This window comes from Pimephales promelas, chromosome 12, assembly GCF_988280905.1.
Source record: "Pimephales promelas chromosome 12, fPimPro1.hap1.1, whole genome shotgun sequence".
Classification (NCBI taxonomy): domain Eukaryota; kingdom Metazoa; phylum Chordata; class Actinopteri; order Cypriniformes; family Leuciscidae; genus Pimephales; species Pimephales promelas.
The window spans coordinates 12,809,282-12,831,445 of record NC_142780.1 but is presented as its reverse complement, the minus strand read 5'-3'; the positions used below and the strand labels follow the sequence as shown (position 1 = coordinate 12,831,445).

Here is a 22,164-nt window from a genome sequence, read left to right as displayed (position 1 = left end):
GGTGGCTAATTCGTAACAATTCGTACGACCTCACTCGTACGAATTAGTACAATTTTGCTAAATCGTACATATTTTACAAATGAGCCAATTCGTATGAATTTGTACGAATGACCTACCCCTGACCCCACCCCTAAACATAACCGTCACATGGGTTTAGACAAATCGTATGAATTGGTACGAGTGAGGTCGTATGAATTAGTACGAATTAGCCACTTTTGAATCACTCGTACGAAGTTGTACGAATTGGTTGTGAGATAGCGTAGTCTGCATCACGCAAGTCATTCGGCCTTAAATTATAATCGGCACATACCTTTATCTGCAGGAAGGGTGGTCCTTTTGCAGCCACTTTGCATCAACATTTTTTGCAAATTGGATATCTATCCTCGAGGACAACCACACTTTTCTCCCACAAAGTATTTTCATACTGGCCATAATTCGCTTCATAAGAATTCGAGCGCGCTTCGCTTTCAGCTTCGGCTGGGTCTGCGTCACCTTTTTTGCGTTTCAAGAGTGTTAATTTTTGTTTTTCCTCGTGTCTTATGTGTATTATTACTCGTGTATTATTATTATTTTTTACCCAGTAACGGATATGATTTCAAATGTAGCGAAGTACAATACTTCGAACAATACGCACTTAAATAGAAGTAAAAGAACAGATTTTTAAACTACTTAAAGTAGAAGTACACACACACACACACACACACACACACACAAAAAACTACTCAATTACGTAACGCGAGTAAATGTAATTCATTACTTTCCACCTCTGCATACTGGGACTGCTTTCACTGCATCAACAATAACAAGGTTGAGGCAATGTGAATTGCAGTGGACGTAAAAAGCACGTTTAGCCTCTGCTTTGCTCCTCGATACAACCCCGCTGCATTTCTACCAGAAAGACTCTGGAGAATAGCATAGGCGTCATTTGCAGGTGTGATATGTCCCCATTGAAACATCTCAAGGCACGGATGTACCAATACAAACAAATAAAACATCTCCAGGTAACTCCAGTAGAGCATTCATTTCGTTTGTTTGTTAAATAAGAGGCGATCTGAAGTGTGTTTTTGAAATCAAGTGAGCAAAGTGCTTGTTGCCTCTGCGATCAGTGGCGCGGATACAGTGTTCTGTTGTAATGCGCACAGTCTTTGCGGGGACTGAGAGACTCTCTGTATTTGTTACGGTGAAATCACAAAACCTAGTGCACAAAAAGTGTGTCCCTCCTTGAAATACAACCACTAATAAACAGTTTTGATGAGGAAAATAAACTATACAACTAGTGGGGATTAGAACCCAGTACCTCTGAGTCACTTGGCAAAAGTTCTGCCTCTGGACCATTAAAGTTCATGAGGATAATTGTCAATCTATGTATTTAAAGGGATAGTTCACTTTGAAATTAATTTTTGATATGTTTTAGCTTACGTCAAGGGCATCCAAGATGTAGGTGTCTTTGTTTCCACAGTATTTCCAATTTTGACATTTTTCAGTCAAACAGTTGTTGTCTATCAGTCATACACTGGAGCGGGGTCCACCAAAAAGCATGCAGAGAGAAGTCAAAATTAAACATGATTTAATGACTCGTAAATGTACGTAAGTACACACTGATGGCCTAAGGCACGAAACGAGCGGTTTTTGTGAGAAAACGAACAGTATTTATATCGTTTTTACCTCGTGTAATCACAGTGACGTCCAAGTGATCTGAATCAGTTGTGCAATGTCCAACTGAACCGAACTGAATCAGTTCAATGCTACGCCGGAAGTGATCGCTTGTGTGTAACGTCACTCAATATTTACACAGAGATTTCGGTACCTTTTACTAAACATATTTATATATACCGAAATCGTCTTCCATTGCAGTTTCCCGTATATCTAAATATGTTTAGTGAAAGTTAAAACTTCCGAAATCTCTGTATAAACAAAGAGTGGCGTAGGCGCGCAAGCGATCACTTTTGGCGCATGCGCAGACAGAAGCGCCCGTGCCGTCAGATCATTTTGTCTTGGCTATGATTACAAGAGGTAAAAACAATATAAATACTGTTCGTTTTCTCACACAAACCGCTCGTTTCGTGCCTTAGGCCATCAATGTGTACTTACATTTACGAGTCATTAAATCATGTTTAATTTGGACTTCTCTGTGCATGCTTTTTGGTGGACCCCCTTAGGCTCCAGTGTATGACTGATAGACAACAACAGTTTGACTGAAAAATGTCAAAATTGAAAATGCTGTGGAAACAAAGACACCTACATCTTGGATGCCATTGAGGTAAGCTAAAACATATCAGAAATTAATTTCAAAGTGAACCATCCCTTTAATCACGTGAAAATTCTCACCACTAACAACTTATATTAGATCGCTGTTTGACAAAAACGGGATTTCTGCATAGTGCCCCTTTAAGACCTCTTTTAAGGGTTAAGATACTCACTGAATTAGTTTTTTTTCTTTAATATGATTAGAGTAAGAGTAAAAAAAAGCCCACATTTCTACGAATTTTCTTAGAATTTTGAAACTAGGAGCGACTCTTTGCATTAAGATTGTTTATGAATACAGGCCCAGACCTTTTAAATCCAATTTTTGAAGCCAGATTAGCGCCATCTCTTGAGAGAAAATAAAATGAAACATGCAATTTCATGGTGTAACCACTAGATGCCTGTAAAGCTCTCTATCGAGAAGCTTGTGAATTCTCTAGTTGTTTTTGGACAAAATTACTTTTAAAATGTGGATTTCAATGTATTTTTTTTTTTGAAAATCTCAAATTACTTTCTTACTAAATTTGATGTGAAGTATAATCGTTTTTGCATATATTGAGCCCAAAGTGTAAATTCAGTAATCATGATATTGTTTCTAAACGACTATTTGAACAAAACATTTGCACCTGAATAATTTCGAGTGATTGTAAATGTGATGATCATCTGCTAAATGAGCAACAGCGACCTCAATTCACTGCTTCACTCCGAAATGCTGGGGAATATTCCCATATTCCAACAGGAGAAGAAGAAGAAGCAAGCAAGAGGAATTACTCCAGGGGAAACTACAGACATACTATTGTAAAGATGGAGATTAAGGAACAACCCTGCAGAATAAATGATGAAGACACAGAGGAACACATAGGTTGGTGTTTTCCTTCATTCTCTTTAATCACTGATGAGGAACATTAAGACGAAAACTCACAAATAACATCTAAAACTAGATACTAGACTCAGTAGTAAACTGGATTTGAGAAAAATTGAGACTTTGAACCATGATATTTCCCTCAAGTATTAAAAGAACACTTTGGATATTTTGGTTTATAATTCCTTTAAGGGTGAATAGAAGCATGTTTAATATTACTATGGTGACACTTATATGGTAACACTTTATAATAACTGCACGCTATTAATCATTTGTTAAGCATGATTAAACAGTTAATTCATAATCAATAAAACATTAATTGACATCAATAAGCAGTTTATAAATACAGCGATACATGTTTTTTCCCCTTGATTTATAAGCATATCTATTGTGTTTAATACTTGTATTTTCATACTTTGATCAATTAATCATTTCTAAATGAAGTATAGCATTATTTACAAACCAGTTATTTAAGAGTTATCAGTGATTCAGAAGATCACTTAAAAAGTGTAAGTAAATGTAGTAAATACAGGTAGTTATAAAGCATTTAGTAGTGATCAGTGATCAGACTATTATTCATGCCTTGTAAAGCATTTATAAAGGAGATTTAAAGGCACATCAATCTTCTAAACAGTAAAATGTAACAAACACAACTGAGTGATACGGAACATAGAAATATTTAACAGCCTTTAAATCTCCTTTATAAATGCTTTACAAAGCATGACTAGTCCTCACTTTAGATGAGCTCACAAACATAGTTAACTGACCACTACTAAATGCTTTATAACTACCCGAATTAACCCTGAATTACAACATACATGTTAATAAAGCATTTATTAACACACTAAGTAACCATCACTATATGAATAATAAGATGTTTGAATTTACATTTAAACGTACAGTATGCGATTTTTGGCCACCAGGGGTCACTCATTTAAAATAATAACAAAAGACGTACTTTGATGACGTCGGGAAAGAGCGTGGGCTCACGGGAGTTGCTGTCGCTGTCAATGACAACCAGCTCAGCTCATGACATGACATCATCGTTTCACAAAATATATACGGCATCTCTCTGTAGATTTAGCTTGTCAAGAAGCTTTAAATGCAACCCCAATGTTTACCTGTGTCATGCTTCTCCTGTCCCAAACCCTTCTCGGGTCATATCTTTCACCCGTACGTTTGAGCGTTACTGAGCTGGCTGTAGCAGCAGAATTTAAACCCCTGAAACTGAAAGCGTAATCGTGGTCCATAACTATAATACAGACGAATTTATATTACGCCCCTTCAATGAATGACCTATTTAGAACATTTTTCATACTGTATATAGGGCGCACCGGATTATAAGGCACATAAGATACTGCAGTCAAACGTTTGACTGGGTTTGCGTTATGCATCCACTATGTGCTAAAGGCTAAAGGGAATGTAGTGAGTGCGCAGCGCCGGATGTGAGGCGTTTATTTAGTAAGCATGAGCGCGCTGAAGCGGGCACGTACATTCGCAGCCTGACTCATAAGAGTATTCAATGTGCGCGGCTCGCTAACAGCAACAGCTGGCTGATTTGAATGAGACGACCTGGTGACGCGCGAGCAGCACCGGGGACAGTCTGTCTGTTAAGAGTGAGCGCTCGTGAGCGGGCACGTGATTTACACACATAAAAATACGTACGTTTTTCTTCGACATTTTCTTTGCTTTATTGGCGGTAGTCCAGTGTTCCCCTTTGTGTTTGGCGGTTTCGCCGGGTTCCGCAAGGAAGTTAGAGAAAATAGAGGAGTCAAAGGTTATATGACGCCATAGACGGGCGACGAAACGGAAATAGAGAAACGTCCCGTGTCTTCGAATTAAACTATACATTTCTCCGTATTTTAAAGTTGGTGGAAACTGTCGGGATAATGTAAGTACACATCTAATAGAAATATATAATATAGATACAGTTATTTTAGCTATTTTTAAAGCAGAAAAATTACATATTGTGGCTTTAAATACGTTTATTTATCATATACTTAGACCACTGATGAACCACTGACAACTCTTAAATAACCGGTTCATAAAAATGCAATTCTTCATTTAGAAATGATAAATTGATCATTATAAAGGATGAAAATACTATTATTAAACAAATTACACCATGTACATCATTTATAGCTGTATTTATAAACTGCTTATTAATGTCTATTAAAGGGATAGTTCACTTTGAAATTAATTTTTGATATGTTTCAGCTTACCTCAAGGGCATCCAAGATGTAGGTGTCTTTGTTTCCACAGTATTTTCAATTTTGACATTTTTTGGTCAAACCGTTCTTGTCTGTCAGTCATATAATGCAGGTTTAGGGGGTCCACGTCAAAGAGCATGCACAGAGAAGTCCAAATTAAACATGATTTAATGACTCATGAATGTAAGTACACACTGATGGCCTAAGACACGAAATGAGAGGTTTGTGTGAGAAAACGACCAGCATTTATATCATTTTTACCTCTTGTTAACAACTGATCTGAATCAGATGTCCAACTGAACCGAAATGAACCGTCTCCAGACGTTACGCCGGAAGTGATCTCTCGCGCGTCTACGTCATGCATTGTTTACACGGAGATTTCTTAAGTTTTACCTTTCACTAAACATATTTAGATATACGGGAAATGGCAATGGAAGATGATTTTGATATATCTAAATATGCTTAGTGAAAGGTAAAACTTCCAAAATCTCCGTGTAAACAATGCGTGACGTAGACGCGCCAGAGATCACTTCCAGCGTACGTTGAAAACGGTTCAGTTCGGTTCAGTTGGACATCTGATTCAGATCAGTTCGACGGCTGTTAAGAAGAGGTAAAAACGATATAAATACTGTTCGTTTTCTCACACAAACCTCTCGTTTCGTGTCTTAGGCCATCAGTGTGTACTTACATTCAAGGAGTCATTAAATCATGTTTAAATCATGTTTAATTTGGACTTCTCTGTGCATGATCTTTGAGGTGGACCCCCTAAAACTGCATTATATGACTGACAGACAACAACGGTTTGACCAAAAAAATGTCAAAATTGAAAATGCTGTGGAAACAAAGACACCTACATCTTGGATGACCTTGAGGTAAGCTAAAACATCAAAAATTAATTTCAAAGTGTCCCTTTAATGCTTTATGAATGATGAATTAACTGTTTACTCATGTTTAACTAATGATTATAAAGAAATACCAAATAGGGTAAAAATGCTGTAAAAATATATTGCTCACTGTTAGTTCATGTTAACAAATGATACCTTGTTATACATTAACATAGATACATTATAATAATAACATACATTAATGTTATTATTATAACTATAATAATCATTTTTATTATTTTATTTTTAAGTAAAAATTTAGGAACAGACTATTATTCTTAGCTGCAATTATAAACACTATTTTAAGAGGTTTCTCCCTTGAATAATTACTATTTGCCAGTATCCTGAACAAACCTCTCCATCAAGGTTTTTCTTTGATTAATTCTACATTTTGAATAAAGAACAATCTTTGCAACAAATCTAAAATAAAGCGAGCACTCTGAGAGTCCTCACAAATTCCAACCAACCTCCGCTTACTGACAGGAGAGAGGCGATAATGACAACCTTGGTATTTACAAAGAAGTTGCTGCCAGACTGGATTAGCCTATAATAAATTTCCTCCTCCCAAAAGGCTATCATTTCCCTCTCTCAGAATGAATTGTTGTCGGATGTCAGGGATACTCAGTGCTCGTAGGTGAGGAGGTACGAGGGAGAAAATGAAAATCTGGAGACATGAGCATGATTTACAAAACCATTTATTCCGAGATGTTAGGATCAAGCAGCCCTTTATTAGACGGACATGGCGAGCCAGCCGCTATATTACCTGAGGAAGAACAGAAATGAAAAAAGGGAACTGTGACTTTCACAATAAATTACATTTACTGGGTGCCAGGTCTGCTGTGCGCTTATGGCTTTACGTGTATATGGTTATAATTGGAATCCTACGAGAGATCGTTTCTTGACTGAATGACTGGGAACAACAGGAGTGACAGGGTAACATTTCATTCTCTAGCGGTTCTTTGTTATCCTGACAGTTCAAGCTGTAATGCAGTGATTTGTGAACCGGTTATTATAGACCCACAGAATGGCGTCACATATTTGGTTTTTGTCTGCTCTGAGGTGACATTTTCAACTTATCAGTCAATTACCAAACCCTTGATTATATGAATTAGGTATGCCAGGGCACAGACAGAAATCATTTGAAAACTGATAAGGGTCTAGTAACTTGCTACATAGAAAATAGACCAGATTTCAAGATTAATGGATTCTAATCTGAAAAGTGGGCAGAACTAAGGTAGAGGTGCAAGAACAGCACCATCTAAACCAAAGACAATCAAACTTCCTTTACCAGGAGCCAATGAATAAAATAAATTGGTAAATGTATCAATATTTTATTCTGAGCTGTTTTTTCATGCACTAACCAACAACCAAAGCCTCACATTTCTATCAACCCATCCGAATCAGTAAATCAAACCTTCAGAATTATTATCAAAATAAGTAACCCTTTAAACAAAAGTTTAGCTTCAAATAAAGATTGTTTCCAGTAGTTACTGTTAAAATGTTTTTGAAGAGATTCGTTGAAAACCTCTGGACAAAAGTCATTAATTAAGTTTTGTTTAAATTAATAGATAGTATTTAATAGACTAATATATATATATATATATATATATATATACACACACACACTAAGATTGTTTAATATTTTTATATTCTTTTATATTCTTCTGCCCACCAAGCCTTCAATTTCTTTGATCCAAGAAAAATTTTAATATTGTGACTATATTATTATTATTATTATTTTAACAACTATTTTCTATTTGAATATATTTTAAGATGCAATTCAAACATTTTGGGTAAAAAATAAAAAAATAAAGTGAAATGCTTTATTGCGTGTGATTTGCATGTTTAATTGATTTTAAGACATGCAAGCAGAAGATTGGTTCAACTGATTTAATTGTCTTATTTTTATAATGAGCTTAAATGTTAAGTTAACAGAACTAAGATTTGTTTTGATCTCACATGGCCTGCACTGTGTTGGATTTACTTAAAAGGGTCCCACTTTATATTAAGTGGCTTTAAGTACTATGTACTTACATTGGAGTTACTACTTTGATACATTGGACTTATTGATATATGCACCATTTTTGCGTCATACTTTTTAAGTAATCCCAACTTGGAATAATTTTACATAAAATATATGTAACGTGATGCATACATTTTTAAGTAAAGAATGTTGCGTGAACTCAAATAATTATATAAAAAAGATTTTCTTGTTAATTTTAAGTAAAATTATTCCAAGTTGGGATTACTAAAAAAGTATAATGCAAAAATGGTGCATATATATTTTAAGTAAATCCAACACATCATTTTTTAGAGTGTTTGAAAAATTCATAGAAACACTCTCATGGACTTTCTTTTGAAATTGGGCCAAATGAGAATGCAAAAATGATATAGGTATTTTTTGTAGTTCTCATTCACCACTATATATTTATCCAACTATGATGACTTTCCCGAACCCAAGAAATGTGAAAGAGGTCCATTATCTGTGAACCCTCAATTACAGTGGGCCTCAGTGAATGCAGGTGTGCATGACTCTACCCTCAGGAAAAATGGAGTTCATGGCAAGATTAAATCAAGAAAACTCTAAAACCTGTCTTGCATTTGCACCTGAATGATCCGCAAGAGTTCTGGAACAACGTCTTATGGACAGAAGCATCGAAAAAATGAATGCTCTGGTAATGGTTTGATGTATCAGGACCTTTGATGCTTTGTTGTGATTGAAGCAACCATGAATTCTGCTGCGTAGCAGAGGATGTTGAACTATCCATCCGTGAACTTAAGCTGAAACACGGTAGGGGGTAATGCAGCAAGGCAATATTCAAAAGCATAAAACCAATCCAGAATCTAAAACACACAGTTGATGTTCAAAAGCCTACAAATGTCACTGAGCTGAAGCAGTTCTGTGAAGAGGAGTGGGACAACATTCTTTCACAGTGGTGTGAAAGTCTCATAAATAAATGCAGGATGTGTTTATTTGCAGTTATTTCTGTTAATGAAGCTATAAGCAGTTACAGACTCCTTTCACAGAAAGGGCACTGTTCTTAAGTTTTGGTAGCAGATCGAACTAGATTCAGTGTAATAATATGTAGTCATATTGTCAAAGTACTTTTAATTTTAAACACTTGCACGCTATTATTTCTTAAACTATAACCAAGAAAACAAATTAGCAATAATTAATCAAGGACGGTGCTCTAATTGGATTCAGAGATCAGAGTACAACGAGATTACGGGATAAAAGCAAATTAATCCATTTGTTTTGAGTTAAAAAATAATATTTGTCTGTCACTATGCACCAATCAGTCATATATCCATGTATTTGTTTTTCCTGATGCTTTGCATCAAATTAAAATAAATACATTTTAAGACACATTATAATAAAAGGAGCATTGTGTTTCAGATTCTGTAGCTTACTTGAAGTGCAGACATGAAAGCAATAAGTGAGTTAAAAAGCATTAGCATTTAGTCATTTAGGAACTTTCAGTTAAGTCTGTCTATACAAATTGGTCTTGAGACATTTTGAATTTTCATCATTCCAAATTAAATTGAATTTAATTTGTTCAATTTGTATAATGCAGTACTCTGAGAAACGACCATTGTTATTATAAACTTTAATCCGTTTGTTAAAGGTCTCCTGACATGAAATTGTCACTTTCTGAGGTTTTTTAACATTAATATTAGTTCCCCTATAGCCTGTATTTGGTCCCCTCGTGTCTAGAATTTTCAATCAATGTAAACCGAGCTTTGGCTATTTTACTCTTCTCTGCAGCTCAGATGCGCTGATCTTGAATCTCCTCGTTATTACGTCATAATGAGGAAAGGTTACCTCCCCTATCTCTGCTTTGCCCAGCCGGAGAAGTTGGTTTACCCATGAGAAAATGAGCTAGGAAGTACGAACGCGTGATATACCGAAAGATATACCGAAATCGTCTTCCATTGTGGTTTCCCGTATATATCTAAATATGTTTAGTGAAAGGTAAAACTTCCGAAATCTCTGTATAAACAAAGAGTGACGTAGGCGCGCAAGCGATCACTTCCGGCGCATGCGCAAACCGAAGCGCCCGTGCCGTCAGATCATTTTGTCATGGCTATGATTACAAGAGGTAAAAACGATATAAATACTGTTCGTTTTCTCACACAAACCGCTCGTTTCGTGTCTTAGGCCATCAATGTGTACTTACATTTACAAAACATTAAATCATGTTTAATTTTGACTTCTCTGTGCATGCTTTTTGGTGGACCCCCTTAGGCTCCAGTGTATGACTGATAGACAACAACGGTTTGACTGAAAAATGTCAAAATTGAAAATACTGTGGAAACAAAGACGCCTACATCTTGGATGCCCTTGAGATAAGCTAAACATATCAACAATTAATTTCAAAGTGAACTATCCCTTTAACATCACTAAAAGTGTGCCAAATTTCATCATTTTCCTGGTTCATAGGGCTGCCATAGACTTCCATTGGTGGAAGAAGAAGAAGAAATACATTTTCTTAAAGGTTCTCCAAGCGATGCTGGGCCAAAACGTTTTTTGTCACATACATCAAACGTCTCCTCACTATCGGCTAGCTGCCTGTCCCCTAAACATACTGTAAAAAAACGCGGTCTCTGTAGACACCACAGGCTCCACAAACGGCAACAAAAACAATCATGTCTTACCCGGACCACGAAACCTAACAAACAGTGTTCCAGCAAATCACTGGCAAGAAGTATTTGATGGTGGGTCTGGGGGGTTAGTGCGCGTGCACATGAAGTGTGTGTGTGAAGGAGAGCAGCGAAGCATCAGAGGGAAGTTTGAAAAATTACAGACACACGACCAAAGAGACGTCGTTCTGAAGAACAAATTAAAAAGAAGAAGGAGTCAGATAAAGAATGTGCGAAGTTCCGAATTTACATCGGTAGCAAAGCTTTTTAACGATGGCGAGAACTCCGGCGGCAGAAGGGCTTCCAGTCCGACATTCAGGTTGCTCTGTTTTTGCCTGACAGGTGGGTAACCTTAAATTTTTTTTTCTTCTAAATTGACGCTTTATGTTCGCCAAACCCACACAAGGATATAATTAGCTAGAACTATGCACGTTCACAATTATTTCAGGAACCACGGAAGGGAGGGGGAGGAGATGAGATGCGGAGGAGGGAGGGTCTGGCTCCGATTTGTTTGAAATATTCGAACGTCAACACCCAGAATCGCTTTGAGAACCTTTAATGTTATATTTATGGAATTCCTTTCTCAGATGGACACCATGTCTAGAACTGATACAACTTTTCCACCACTTAAGGCCACAGTACCTATTGCGGTCTGGGCATGTGCCACACAGGATTCGAACCCACGACCGCAAAGGTTCGGGATTCGTGACACGTGGTTTAGCAACTTGCGCCACTCATAGGATGGAAATAACACAGCTGAAGAGGAGAGGCTTCAGTATAAGAATAAGCACACAAAATCATGTTAACGTGATTAGCATGCTAAGCTAGCTCAATGCTAATGTAAATCATGGCAAAATAGATATCCTCGGATTCGACATGACGCAAGGATTTGATAGATACCAATTTTATGATTTTGTGACAAACTGTTCACAAGTTATAGCCTCTGAACCAACTCTGGGTTAACCTTGTTAAATTTGTGACATCATAACTTTTTTTTTTCTCCGTATTGCAAAAAACAAAAAAAAAACCAAACAAACCGGAAACTGTACTTTTATGCGGCTCCGTCCGAAGATCATTTGAGTGCATGTTTGGAGAAAATTGGACAAAATTTGAAGGAGGAGTAGCAAAAAACATTTCACATTCGCTCCAATATGGCGGTCAGTCACATTGTTTAAAAATAACATTTGAGATATCGTTGAAATCGGCATAACCCAAGAAATATTTTGACATATAGAAATCAAATTTCAAGCAATGTTAGCAAAAGTTATAAGCATTTTTACAAAAAAAAACAATGATATCTCTGGAACACTAGGTGGCGCTGTGATCAAACTTCTCAGGTACCTCCGGGCCATGCTAATGGTTATCCATATCAAATTTGGTGAAAAAATTTCAAATAGTTATTACATTACAATATTATATTGTTATAGATATTGCAAATTATGACAAACTTCAAAATAGCGGACACGTGGTACATCCCATTATGGCAAAATCAATATCCACGGATTCGGCATGATGCAAGGAATCCATAAATACCACAATTATGATTTTCTGAGAAACTGTTCAAAAGTTGTTGGCCAAAATAGCAATTTTGCATATCTCACAACCCGTAGGTGGCGCTGTTCGCGCTGTTTGAGAAGATTAAAGGCTTTTAAGTGCACCTTATAGTGCGGAAAATACGCTAATTGAAAAGCGTATGTACAGCGCGCATCTTCCTCTGCTTGTAAACAGAAAGTTTTGCGCTTCCCTTTCAGCTATATCAGCACATCATCTTATACGGTAGGGGGCGGTAAAACTCCTAAGCGGTGAGCAGCCGGTAACAAGAAGTAGACGAATGAGAACGTCCTCGTCTCAGTTCTCGCGCATGCGCCCATAAGGAAGTAATGGAATAGTGGAATAAAGTCGTTATTTATGTTTTTTTCGCACAAAAAGTAGGCTCGTCGCTTGATAAACGTATAATTGAGCCGCTGTAGGCACATGGAATATTTAAACCTTTTCTTTAATGACTTTATGGGCCGTCAAGAGCCAGTCCCTTAGGCAGTCTATCTAGGACTGATCCAGCTCTCAGATTCAATCAAAAATATCTTTATTTGTGTTCCGAAGATGACCGAAGGTCTTACGGGGTTGGTACAGCATGGGGGTGAGTAATTAATGACTTAATTTTCATTTTTGGGTGAACTAACCCTTTAAGTTTGCGACACCATAACTTTTGATCAAAGACGAATAAAAAAATAAATAAATAAAAATCGGGAACAGAACTTTTATGCGGCTCAGTCTGAAGATCATTTGAGTGCATGTTTGGAAAATAAAATTGAACAAGGAGGAGTAGCGAAAAAAAAAAAAAAAAAACTGAGAACTGTACATTTCAAAATGGCCACTACTGTAATGGGCGGGTTCTTAATGTACAGTATTGGTTGTGATCAGCATGGCAGCATAGGGCTGCCATAGACTTCCATTTATGGAATAATAATAAGAAGAAGAAAACCAACAGATACAATAGGTGCCTCAGCACCTTTGGTGCTTGGCCCCTAATTTATGCTGCGAGTGTTGTTAAACTCATTTCGTTGTTAAGCGCAGAAAACGCTTTCGTGTGTATACATTTTAAATATTTTTTACATATACGTATGTTTTCCTTATGCGTTGGTAGGTATCAAAATGCATGCGGGGTAACACAAAACAACGTAACCTTATGACGACCATATCTCTGAACAGACGACAGAGGATTAATGCTTTTCCCAAAAGCATCGTATGCCTAAGTAGATCGTACGACCAATGCCACCAATGGTCTCCACAATCAACTTAGCTCATGACGCTGAGCTATGTCCTTTCGTGACATTTGAATTCTCCGGTGTAATGTGATCTCATGCAGAATGGAGTGCACCAATTGGAGTAAACGAGATTCTTCTCGTTAATAATGCACACCAAACTGCTTAATGAACCGAAGCCGCTCTGAGACGGTGAAAATAGTTATCACAACAAGTCGCACGCGCACGCTTCATGAAACAAAATACTGACATATTTATCTAACTTTAAATCTCTCGAAGCAATATAGCGATTTCTATTTAACGATGGTTCATAGTGCAACCTGTTTGTACGAGTCCCTCTCACTCATGAAACGTAAATTCAGTTGGAGCCAATATAGTGATTGCGCGACCAACCTCTTCCCAATCTGCAACCCACAGTTTGAAAACCCCTGATCTAGACCACTGGACACCATGAATGAGACACAGTCCATAAACCGATCTACGTCATAAACCTTTCACTATGAAGCTATAAGGAAGCACATTAAATATGAAAATTGAATTCCAGTTGGATTCTAGGGAAATGCCACAAACACACTGCTGGAGTATAATCAAGTTAGAATGATCAGTTAACAGCAGTCACAGTTAGTATTTATCACCACTGTTTGTTAAAAAAAAGAAAAACCTTTAACAATGCAGATAGTCTGCAAAGTCCAATTCTGCAGTCTCTAAAATGAAACATTCTTATCTCAATGTTCAAATTAAAAACCTCCAGTAGAGCTCCAACCCCTCCTCCATCAGAAACCTCCAGAGGACCAATCCTAGAAACAGAGACATCTCCTCAATACCTCTGAGCTCTGCTGCCGTCGCATTGAGTTAAAAACATCCCCTTATCTGGAGGCTGGGAGAAGTCAATGCGTCTGCTCTGACCCGAGAGAGGCTGGACACGACGTGTCCGGTTTGACACTTCTGAGGCGGGCTGACGCACTCATCTGACAGGCCTGTATGCAGCAGACGCTGCACAGATAATTAGAGAAGTGTTTATGAGAACAGCGAGGAAACGCTCTCACTCTGGGAGATGGAATGGTGGGTCAGTTCTGACACACTCCATCAGTGCGGCACTGCTTGGACTCGAAGTAGAAGGAGAAAATGAGGAAGATAGAGAGAGAGAGAGAGAGAGAGAGAGAGAGAGAGAGAGAGAGAGAGAGAGAGAGAGAGAGAGAGAGAGAGAGAGAATGAGCACATCTCGTTCCCGGGCAGAGGAAATGCTAGTGATGACAGACATCCTGTGTTTGTAAGACAGTGATGAGAGCAATTAGGAGCTTCAGCTGTTCAAGACTGGCTTCAAATTAAATATAGATGAATTAGGAGAACATGATTAAAGAAAATGACCGGTTGTATTCTGAAGATGTACATACAAAAAGAATAATGAGATCAGTTTCAAGATTCATTCTTCTTATGTAAGACTGAAGGAAAGAGACTCAATTATGGAAAATGTACGTTTTAAATGATCCGCCTGTTTCAAAGTTCGAGGTCAAGCCAATTTGTTTCCAAGCCAAAAAGAGCTCGGTTAGGCAAAGAATTTGTACTATTGATTGTATTTTTAATTTAATGCCATGTTTTGAAAGTAAAACGGTCTCAGTTTAAATTTGTATCACTCACAGTTGTCCCTGCATATTAAATAGTATGATAGTGTGAAAAATACTGATAGAGTATTGTTGTGTAACTCTATAATTACATTTTCAGTCCATTTTTCAGTATTTTAGTTGTATCTATTTGTTTATTAAGCACATTGTGACAATATGTGCATGCTATAGAAAACATCACAAAACATGCAGTTTTTTTTTACACCCATAGAAATAAATGAATAAGAATAATAAACATATCCAGAACAACATCCCTTGCCATCCCAAATGGTCCCACAAAACATGCCTGCAACCAGTGAGTGTGGTTTGCAAAATATAACTTCATTGGTCAGTCGCAGCAAGATTTACAGTACATGCTCTACCGGCTAACACTGACATGATACATCAGACACTGTCAGGAAGACCGGCGGATGGTGAGGAATGCTCATAATGCTTGTCATCATGTTTAACACAAAGTGTCTGCAGTAAACAGAAACATTCTCCTGCACTCGATTTTGTTGAGTTTGTACAGCACTTACAAATACTTAACACATAGCTATTGAAATTGTTTAATCAATAATCAAATAAACTATTAAAATGATAAATTATTCATTAACAGCCCTTAACGAGTTTGGAAAATAACTCTCCAATGGCAACATTTTTGGTTACACTTTGGGCTCTACTTTAACGATCTAAGCGCATGGTCTAAAGCGCACTCAGGGAGTGTTCGAATCCACTTTTGCTAGTTTAACAATGGGAAAAATAGTCGTCTTGCTTGACGCATTGTCTAAAAGGGTCGTCCCTATTCTGTTAATTAGTAATGGGTGTGTTTTGGGCGTAAAATAAAATTAACCAATCAGAGTCTCATCTACCATTCCCTTTAAAAGCCAGTTACGAATGCGCCATGGCGGATTTGCTATTTACATTGCGGAATTTGCAAGCGGAAATACTGAACGCTTCTCTAGCGAGGAAACAGAGCTGCCTGTACGCGAGGTTAAAGCGTATAAGCAGACCATCCACAGGACAAGCCGGATTCCACCATATATTTATGTACACAATAATAATCTTTTACATCGTAATCCTTTAAATTGTAATAATTGGCATGTTTGTGTGCTTGTAATAAGCAGAATGTACTACTAATGAGCCCTTTAAAAAAAAAAAAAAAAAAAACTGGTCAAACAGGATTTTGCTGGTCAATAGCTCAGTCTATTTCAGTTTTCTCAAAATATTAAGACGCCAATACGCTCGTTTTTCAGACCACCAGATCCATGGGCATACAGATGGGCACAAATGCATTTGCTATTCAAACAATGTGGTGCAGGATGTAAAAATTTCAAGCTGAAACTAGCAAAAAAAAACCTGTGTTGCGCCTAGAGCTGCACTGTGCCAGGCGTATTATAGGGCCCATTTATCAAAGGTGACAGTACTTTGTACTTACTCAAATAAGTCCTGATGAATATTAATTAACAACACATAATTGCTATTAGTGCTGTAGCGGCGCGCCGATGACGTCGATTATTCGACGTCAAAATTGCGTCGACGTCATATTTTTGCGTCGACGCTTCTTTATTTATTTATTTTTTGCATGTTCCCGGCGGTACAGCTTGCCACACACACGTGGGAGACCGAAACATTTCAGAATAGAGGACGAAGACAACTTGAAGTGAATGTGCTATCCATTAAATGAATCACACACAGTAAACAAACCCTTAAGAAAAGAAAATTGCAATTTAGATGCGCAAACTGGGTGCCGGTGTGGTGAGACGTACAAGCTCGGGCAGATTCGGCTTGAAGTCGCCTCCGGATGCGGCGCCGGGCGCGCTGTTACACACACAGCCAGCCACAGTCTTCCTGGTCTTGCGCTCCCAACGCGTCATTTTTGCCGTGCGCACATTCGCGCTCGTGCGGACGTGTCGAGTATAAACAAGGCTTTACTCCGTGTCAGCACGCGCTCTGATCTAACCTCTCCCGATTCATCTCCAGTAGTAGCAGACTCCGAGCGCACCACTAACTCCGCCTCCGTTTCCCTCCTCAGCTGATGTTAATATTTAAACATTCTCTATGATAAAAAAATGTTAGTAAAAAATATTTTAATAACACGGTTTTGGCGGTTGTAGAGTTATAATGATGGTGTGTTCAAATACATAACATTAGACTAACGTTAGCCAGCTTATAGTATCTTGATTCAGTATGCCAGTATTTATTTGAGATATTGTTTTATTATTAATTGAGCAGCAGAAAAAATATATTCTTTATATTAGTCGTCCAATTAGTCATTAGATTAGTCGACTAATCGATAAAATAATCGCCCAACTAATCGTTTAGTTAATAATCGTTTACCCCAGCCCTAATTGCTATAGAGTTACGGTTAGGCTTAGTTAATTGCAATTATGCACAATTTACTGTTATTACAATAGTAAGTACAAGAAGTAATGTGTAACTACGTCACCTTAAAATAAAGCATTACCATTTTTTTTTATGTATTATTATTTTTTTGTATCAAACTATCTTCAACCATAATCTCTTTTTGACTAGTCATATTTGAGGAAATTACTTTGGGAGCAGAGAGACATTTGAAGGATGAGAGAATCAAACTCATCTAAGTTTCTATTCCATGTCTAGAGGCAGCCCTCCCCCGCAATCATCATCCAGACGAAAGTGACCATCATACATTCTCATCTATAATCTATCATCTCTGAAATTCATGTATACATTCTAATTTCACCTTAAAGATTAGTTTACCTCAAAACGATTTTTTTTTTTTTTTTGATAATTTGCTCACCCCAATGCCAACCAAGATGTGCATATATTTCTTTCTTCAGTGGAAAATAAGTTTTTTGAGGAAAACATTTCAGGATTTTCCTCAACACAATGGACTTTTTTCATTTTAACACAATGGACTATTTTTTTCATCACAAATTGCAACCAACGTTTTGTCCAAATCAATGCAGTTTCAAAGGGCTATGAAGTGCTTCAAACAGCTCTGCACGTTCCCAGCTGAGGAACAGGGTCTTATCTAGCGAAACGATCGGCCATTTTCTAAAAAAAAAACAAACAAAAAAAAACATGTATATAATTCTTAACCACAATTGTTCATCTTGTGCTGGTCTGCAACGCGCCAGGGATTACGTAATCACGTTGGAAACTTCAAGTGTCTTTTGTCTGTATACTCCGGTTAAAAAAGGCAGAGAAGGGCGAAAAATTCAATCTCATTTTCTCCCGTTTTCAAGACAAACAACTGTGGTTTAAAGGCATATAATTATTTATTCATTTTCTAAGAAAATTACCGATCGATTCGCTATTACCGATCGAAGACCCTATTCCTCAGCTGGGAACGTGCAGAGCCGTTTGAAGCACTGCATAGCCCTTTGAAACTGCATTGATTTTGACTTCAAAATGTTGGTTGCAATTGAAGTCCATTGTGTGGAGAAAAATCCTGAAATGTTTTTTCTCAAAATACTTTTGTAAATAGTAAATTATCAGGAAATTTTCATTTTGAGGTGAACTAATCCTTTAAAGAGATCTTTTCATTATTAACTTTCTACCAACCAAAAATGCATTGCTTAAAGTCCATGATATTTTAAATTCGGTTATTTCAAAGAAGTGATTCTTGCAGGCAACCGCAGGAAAAAAAAAAAGTCTATTATCCATTGTCAAAAGTGTAGAGATGTATCAAGCACCACAGAAGTTTTCACTCGCACACCTTCAAACCAAGCATTTTTCTATTGGTCAATGCAATAATTAGGTCCAGATGGAATCAGAGGACTTTTTTTTCTTTTCATGAAAATTTTCTGAATTTGGCAAAATGCAGATTTTGTGACACTACACTCTAAAAGAAAGGTACAAAAGCGGTCACTGGGGCAGTACCCTTTTAAAATTACCATTGCACCAAAAAAAAGTACATATTAGTATCTCAAAGCTACATATGGCGCTTTTCCACTGCATAGTATGGTACGGTTCGGTTCGGTACGGCTCACTTGTGGTGCTTTTCCACTGCATGGTACGGTACAGTACGGTTCGCTTCAGGTCGCTTTAAATGGTACCTGGTCTGTTGAGGTTCCAAGCGTACCGTACCAGTACTAAAATGTGACGTGAAACACTGCAGATCACTGATTGGTCAGACAGAATCGTCACTACCAGCATCACTACTAGCGTCATTGGATTTGCGACACGAGACACTTTTTTAGCAGTTTTTTGTTTTGCTGCCATCAGCCTCATTTTAAACACATTTTTCCGTCTAGCAGTTAAAAACAACCACATACCGAGAATCAGGAACACCATCCCCTCGATAGTCTCCATTGTTCCTGTGTTGTGGGTTTGAAAATGTGGCGCTTTTAAGATGATGTCATGGCAGTAGAGGCGCGCGCAAATAACGATCAGTCCCACACACTTTGAAGGGGTACTACTGCAGTGGAAAGTCGAAGCGTACTGCGCGCCGAGTCGAAGTCGAAGCGTACTGGGCCGAACTGTACCGTACTATGCAGTGGAAAAGCGCCTATATTGGAACCAAAGAGTGTACATATTAAAACCTTTTTAAAGGGAACCGTCTCATTGACCACTTTTGTAGCATTTTTTTTTTCCCTAAGAGTAGGAATTACAAAATAAAGCAATGCAAACAACCTTGCAAACGTTCCTTTAGCGAGTCACACTTCCCCCCACTCAAACACCACAAATACAGCTCTTACGTGTGCTCGTAAAGGCTTGTGAACGGGTAAAAGTGGGCAACATATTTTAGCTATGCTGCTACTGTGTCTGTCATGAGAAAGCACTAAGTAGGCAAACACTATCTTTAACAAGATGCACCATAACTGTTTGAGGCTGTCTATACTGGACACATCAAAGTAAACATTATAAAATGTGTGTGTGTGTGTGTGTGTGGGGGGGGGGGGGGGTGGCATGGCCATTTGTCAGCATGGACAACTTAAAGCTGTTATTGATGTTTGCATCCTAATTTTTGACCGGAAGGGTAAAATTTACGTTTATTTTTGTCAGTTACAGCTTGTTAGATCTGCCCACTTCAGATCAAATATAGAGATAAAGTAGTGCATAATATTACATTAATTTGAATTAATTATTGAGAGAGAGAGAGAGAGAGAGAGAGAGAGAGAGAGAGAGAGAGAGAGAGAGAGAGAGAGAGAGAGAGAGAGAGAGAGAGAGAGAGATGAGAAATGCGTACCTGCGTCTGTTCAGTGTTTCTCTCTATTGACAATGCTATTTTAAAGTAATTAAACTCACAGCTTCGATGTAACCTCCTCGTTGCTGAAAAACAATGTAGTGATTCAGTAGCTATTTTATTACTAAAAGTTGCCGGCAATGTTGAAAAGTTTCTGTGCATCTGAATTTGTCTGTGTGCGTGCAGCTCAATCTCCGCTCTGTGTGCGAGTGACGTATGCATGTGTGTGCTTCAATGAAAATAGTGCAATAATATAGAACTGTGATTAAACTGACTTGGAACTACATGCACATTAAACAGTTTTATTGCGCACATTCCAGCCAATCACAATTGAGTATTCAGACAGACCATGATATAAAACATGTTAATGACCGGTTTCATATTTAAAGGTCTAAAATGCAATGACTTGAACTTCTGTAACCAAAGCCGAATTTCTTTTCCCATGTCACGCATCAACCATGGTCCCACAGTGGCTAAACACCCTTTGGCTCAGCGTGCTACAGTTATTGATACTGCTCTCAATGTTTAGATGGTGCCCAGAAGGCTCAATCTTTACACTTTGGGGGTTGGGGGGGTAGGGGGTAACACATGGCATACTAATAGTAGTCAATGAACAATAAACTGGGTCATGCTAAATTATTTAAACATACAAAAATCATACATTAATTGGTATGAACAAGCATTAATTACATTTGCAAAAATTAATATGCTTTATCTAATCCAAAAAATTGTGGCAACAGATTACAAGCAATATTATTAATTAAATGCAACAAATTAGAATTGAGTAATAATTAATCAAATTAATTCCTTAAAAGTTAACCATTTAAAATGAGTAAAACGTACAACAACAACAAGCAAAAAAATATATATATATATAAATTTAAGTCACCATTATGGTGATCGGTGTTTGTTTTAAAATTCCGGTTTTCTCTTTCAGTGGCTCACAATGTTGGCAATATAAAATAAAGAGTTCTTAACTAATCTTTGACATCTGTCTGTTAGTGAGATATTTTTGTTAAATATTTTGGTGTAAACTTTACTCTTTAAATGGTTAACTTTTAAGGAATAATTTGATTCATTATTACTCAATTCTAATTTGTTAAATTTAATTAATAATATTGCTTGCAATCTGTTGCCACAATTATATTGATTAGATAAAGCATATTCATTTTTACAGTGTACATTTGCCAAAATGTGTAATAATCATGTGCAAGGACAGAGATGTTTAAAACATTGTGAAATTTTGGGAAGAAATTGAGGAACTTTTCCAGTCATAACAGAAGAAATACACTAAAACTCTTAAAAACCTTCAATTAAACCAGTAACTGTCCAGTGTAAGCAACAGACTCACTAGAGTTTCCATCCTCTCATGCATCTTTCCACCAACCATTTATAAAACATATATGATATTGATTTACTCGATGTGTTTCCCTATCTCCATCTCCATGATGGTCTCTTTCTCTCTTTCTGATTCATATGTGGAATTATTTGTAGTGTGTTTGTACTTGGATATGGGGCACAAGAGGAACATCTCTCCTGCTTTTTCCTTTGTGCTCGTGTCTTTGTTTACTGTTCCGTGTATATTTTGCTCTCAGCACGCTATTGAGGAACAGAAGCATTTCACCGGATCTATAACGTGTGTGCTCTGTCAATGTATTCAGCACAGGATGTCTATGGGATTTCATTGTGTAGAGCAGGGGTGCCCAATCCTGCTCCTGCCAGTCGACTGTCCTGCACAGCTCATCGCCGACCCTAATCAAACACACCCGAAGCAACCAATTAAAGTC

The 22,164-nt window shown here is 37.5% G+C and overlaps 1 protein-coding gene across 2 annotated transcripts in view; it reads right to left on the bottom strand.

The window, feature by feature from the left end:
* Positions 1 to 22,164, bottom strand: part of ulk4 (unc-51 like kinase 4) — a 256,347-nt gene that overhangs the window by 167,931 nt on the left and 66,252 nt on the right. The window lies entirely within an intron of this gene.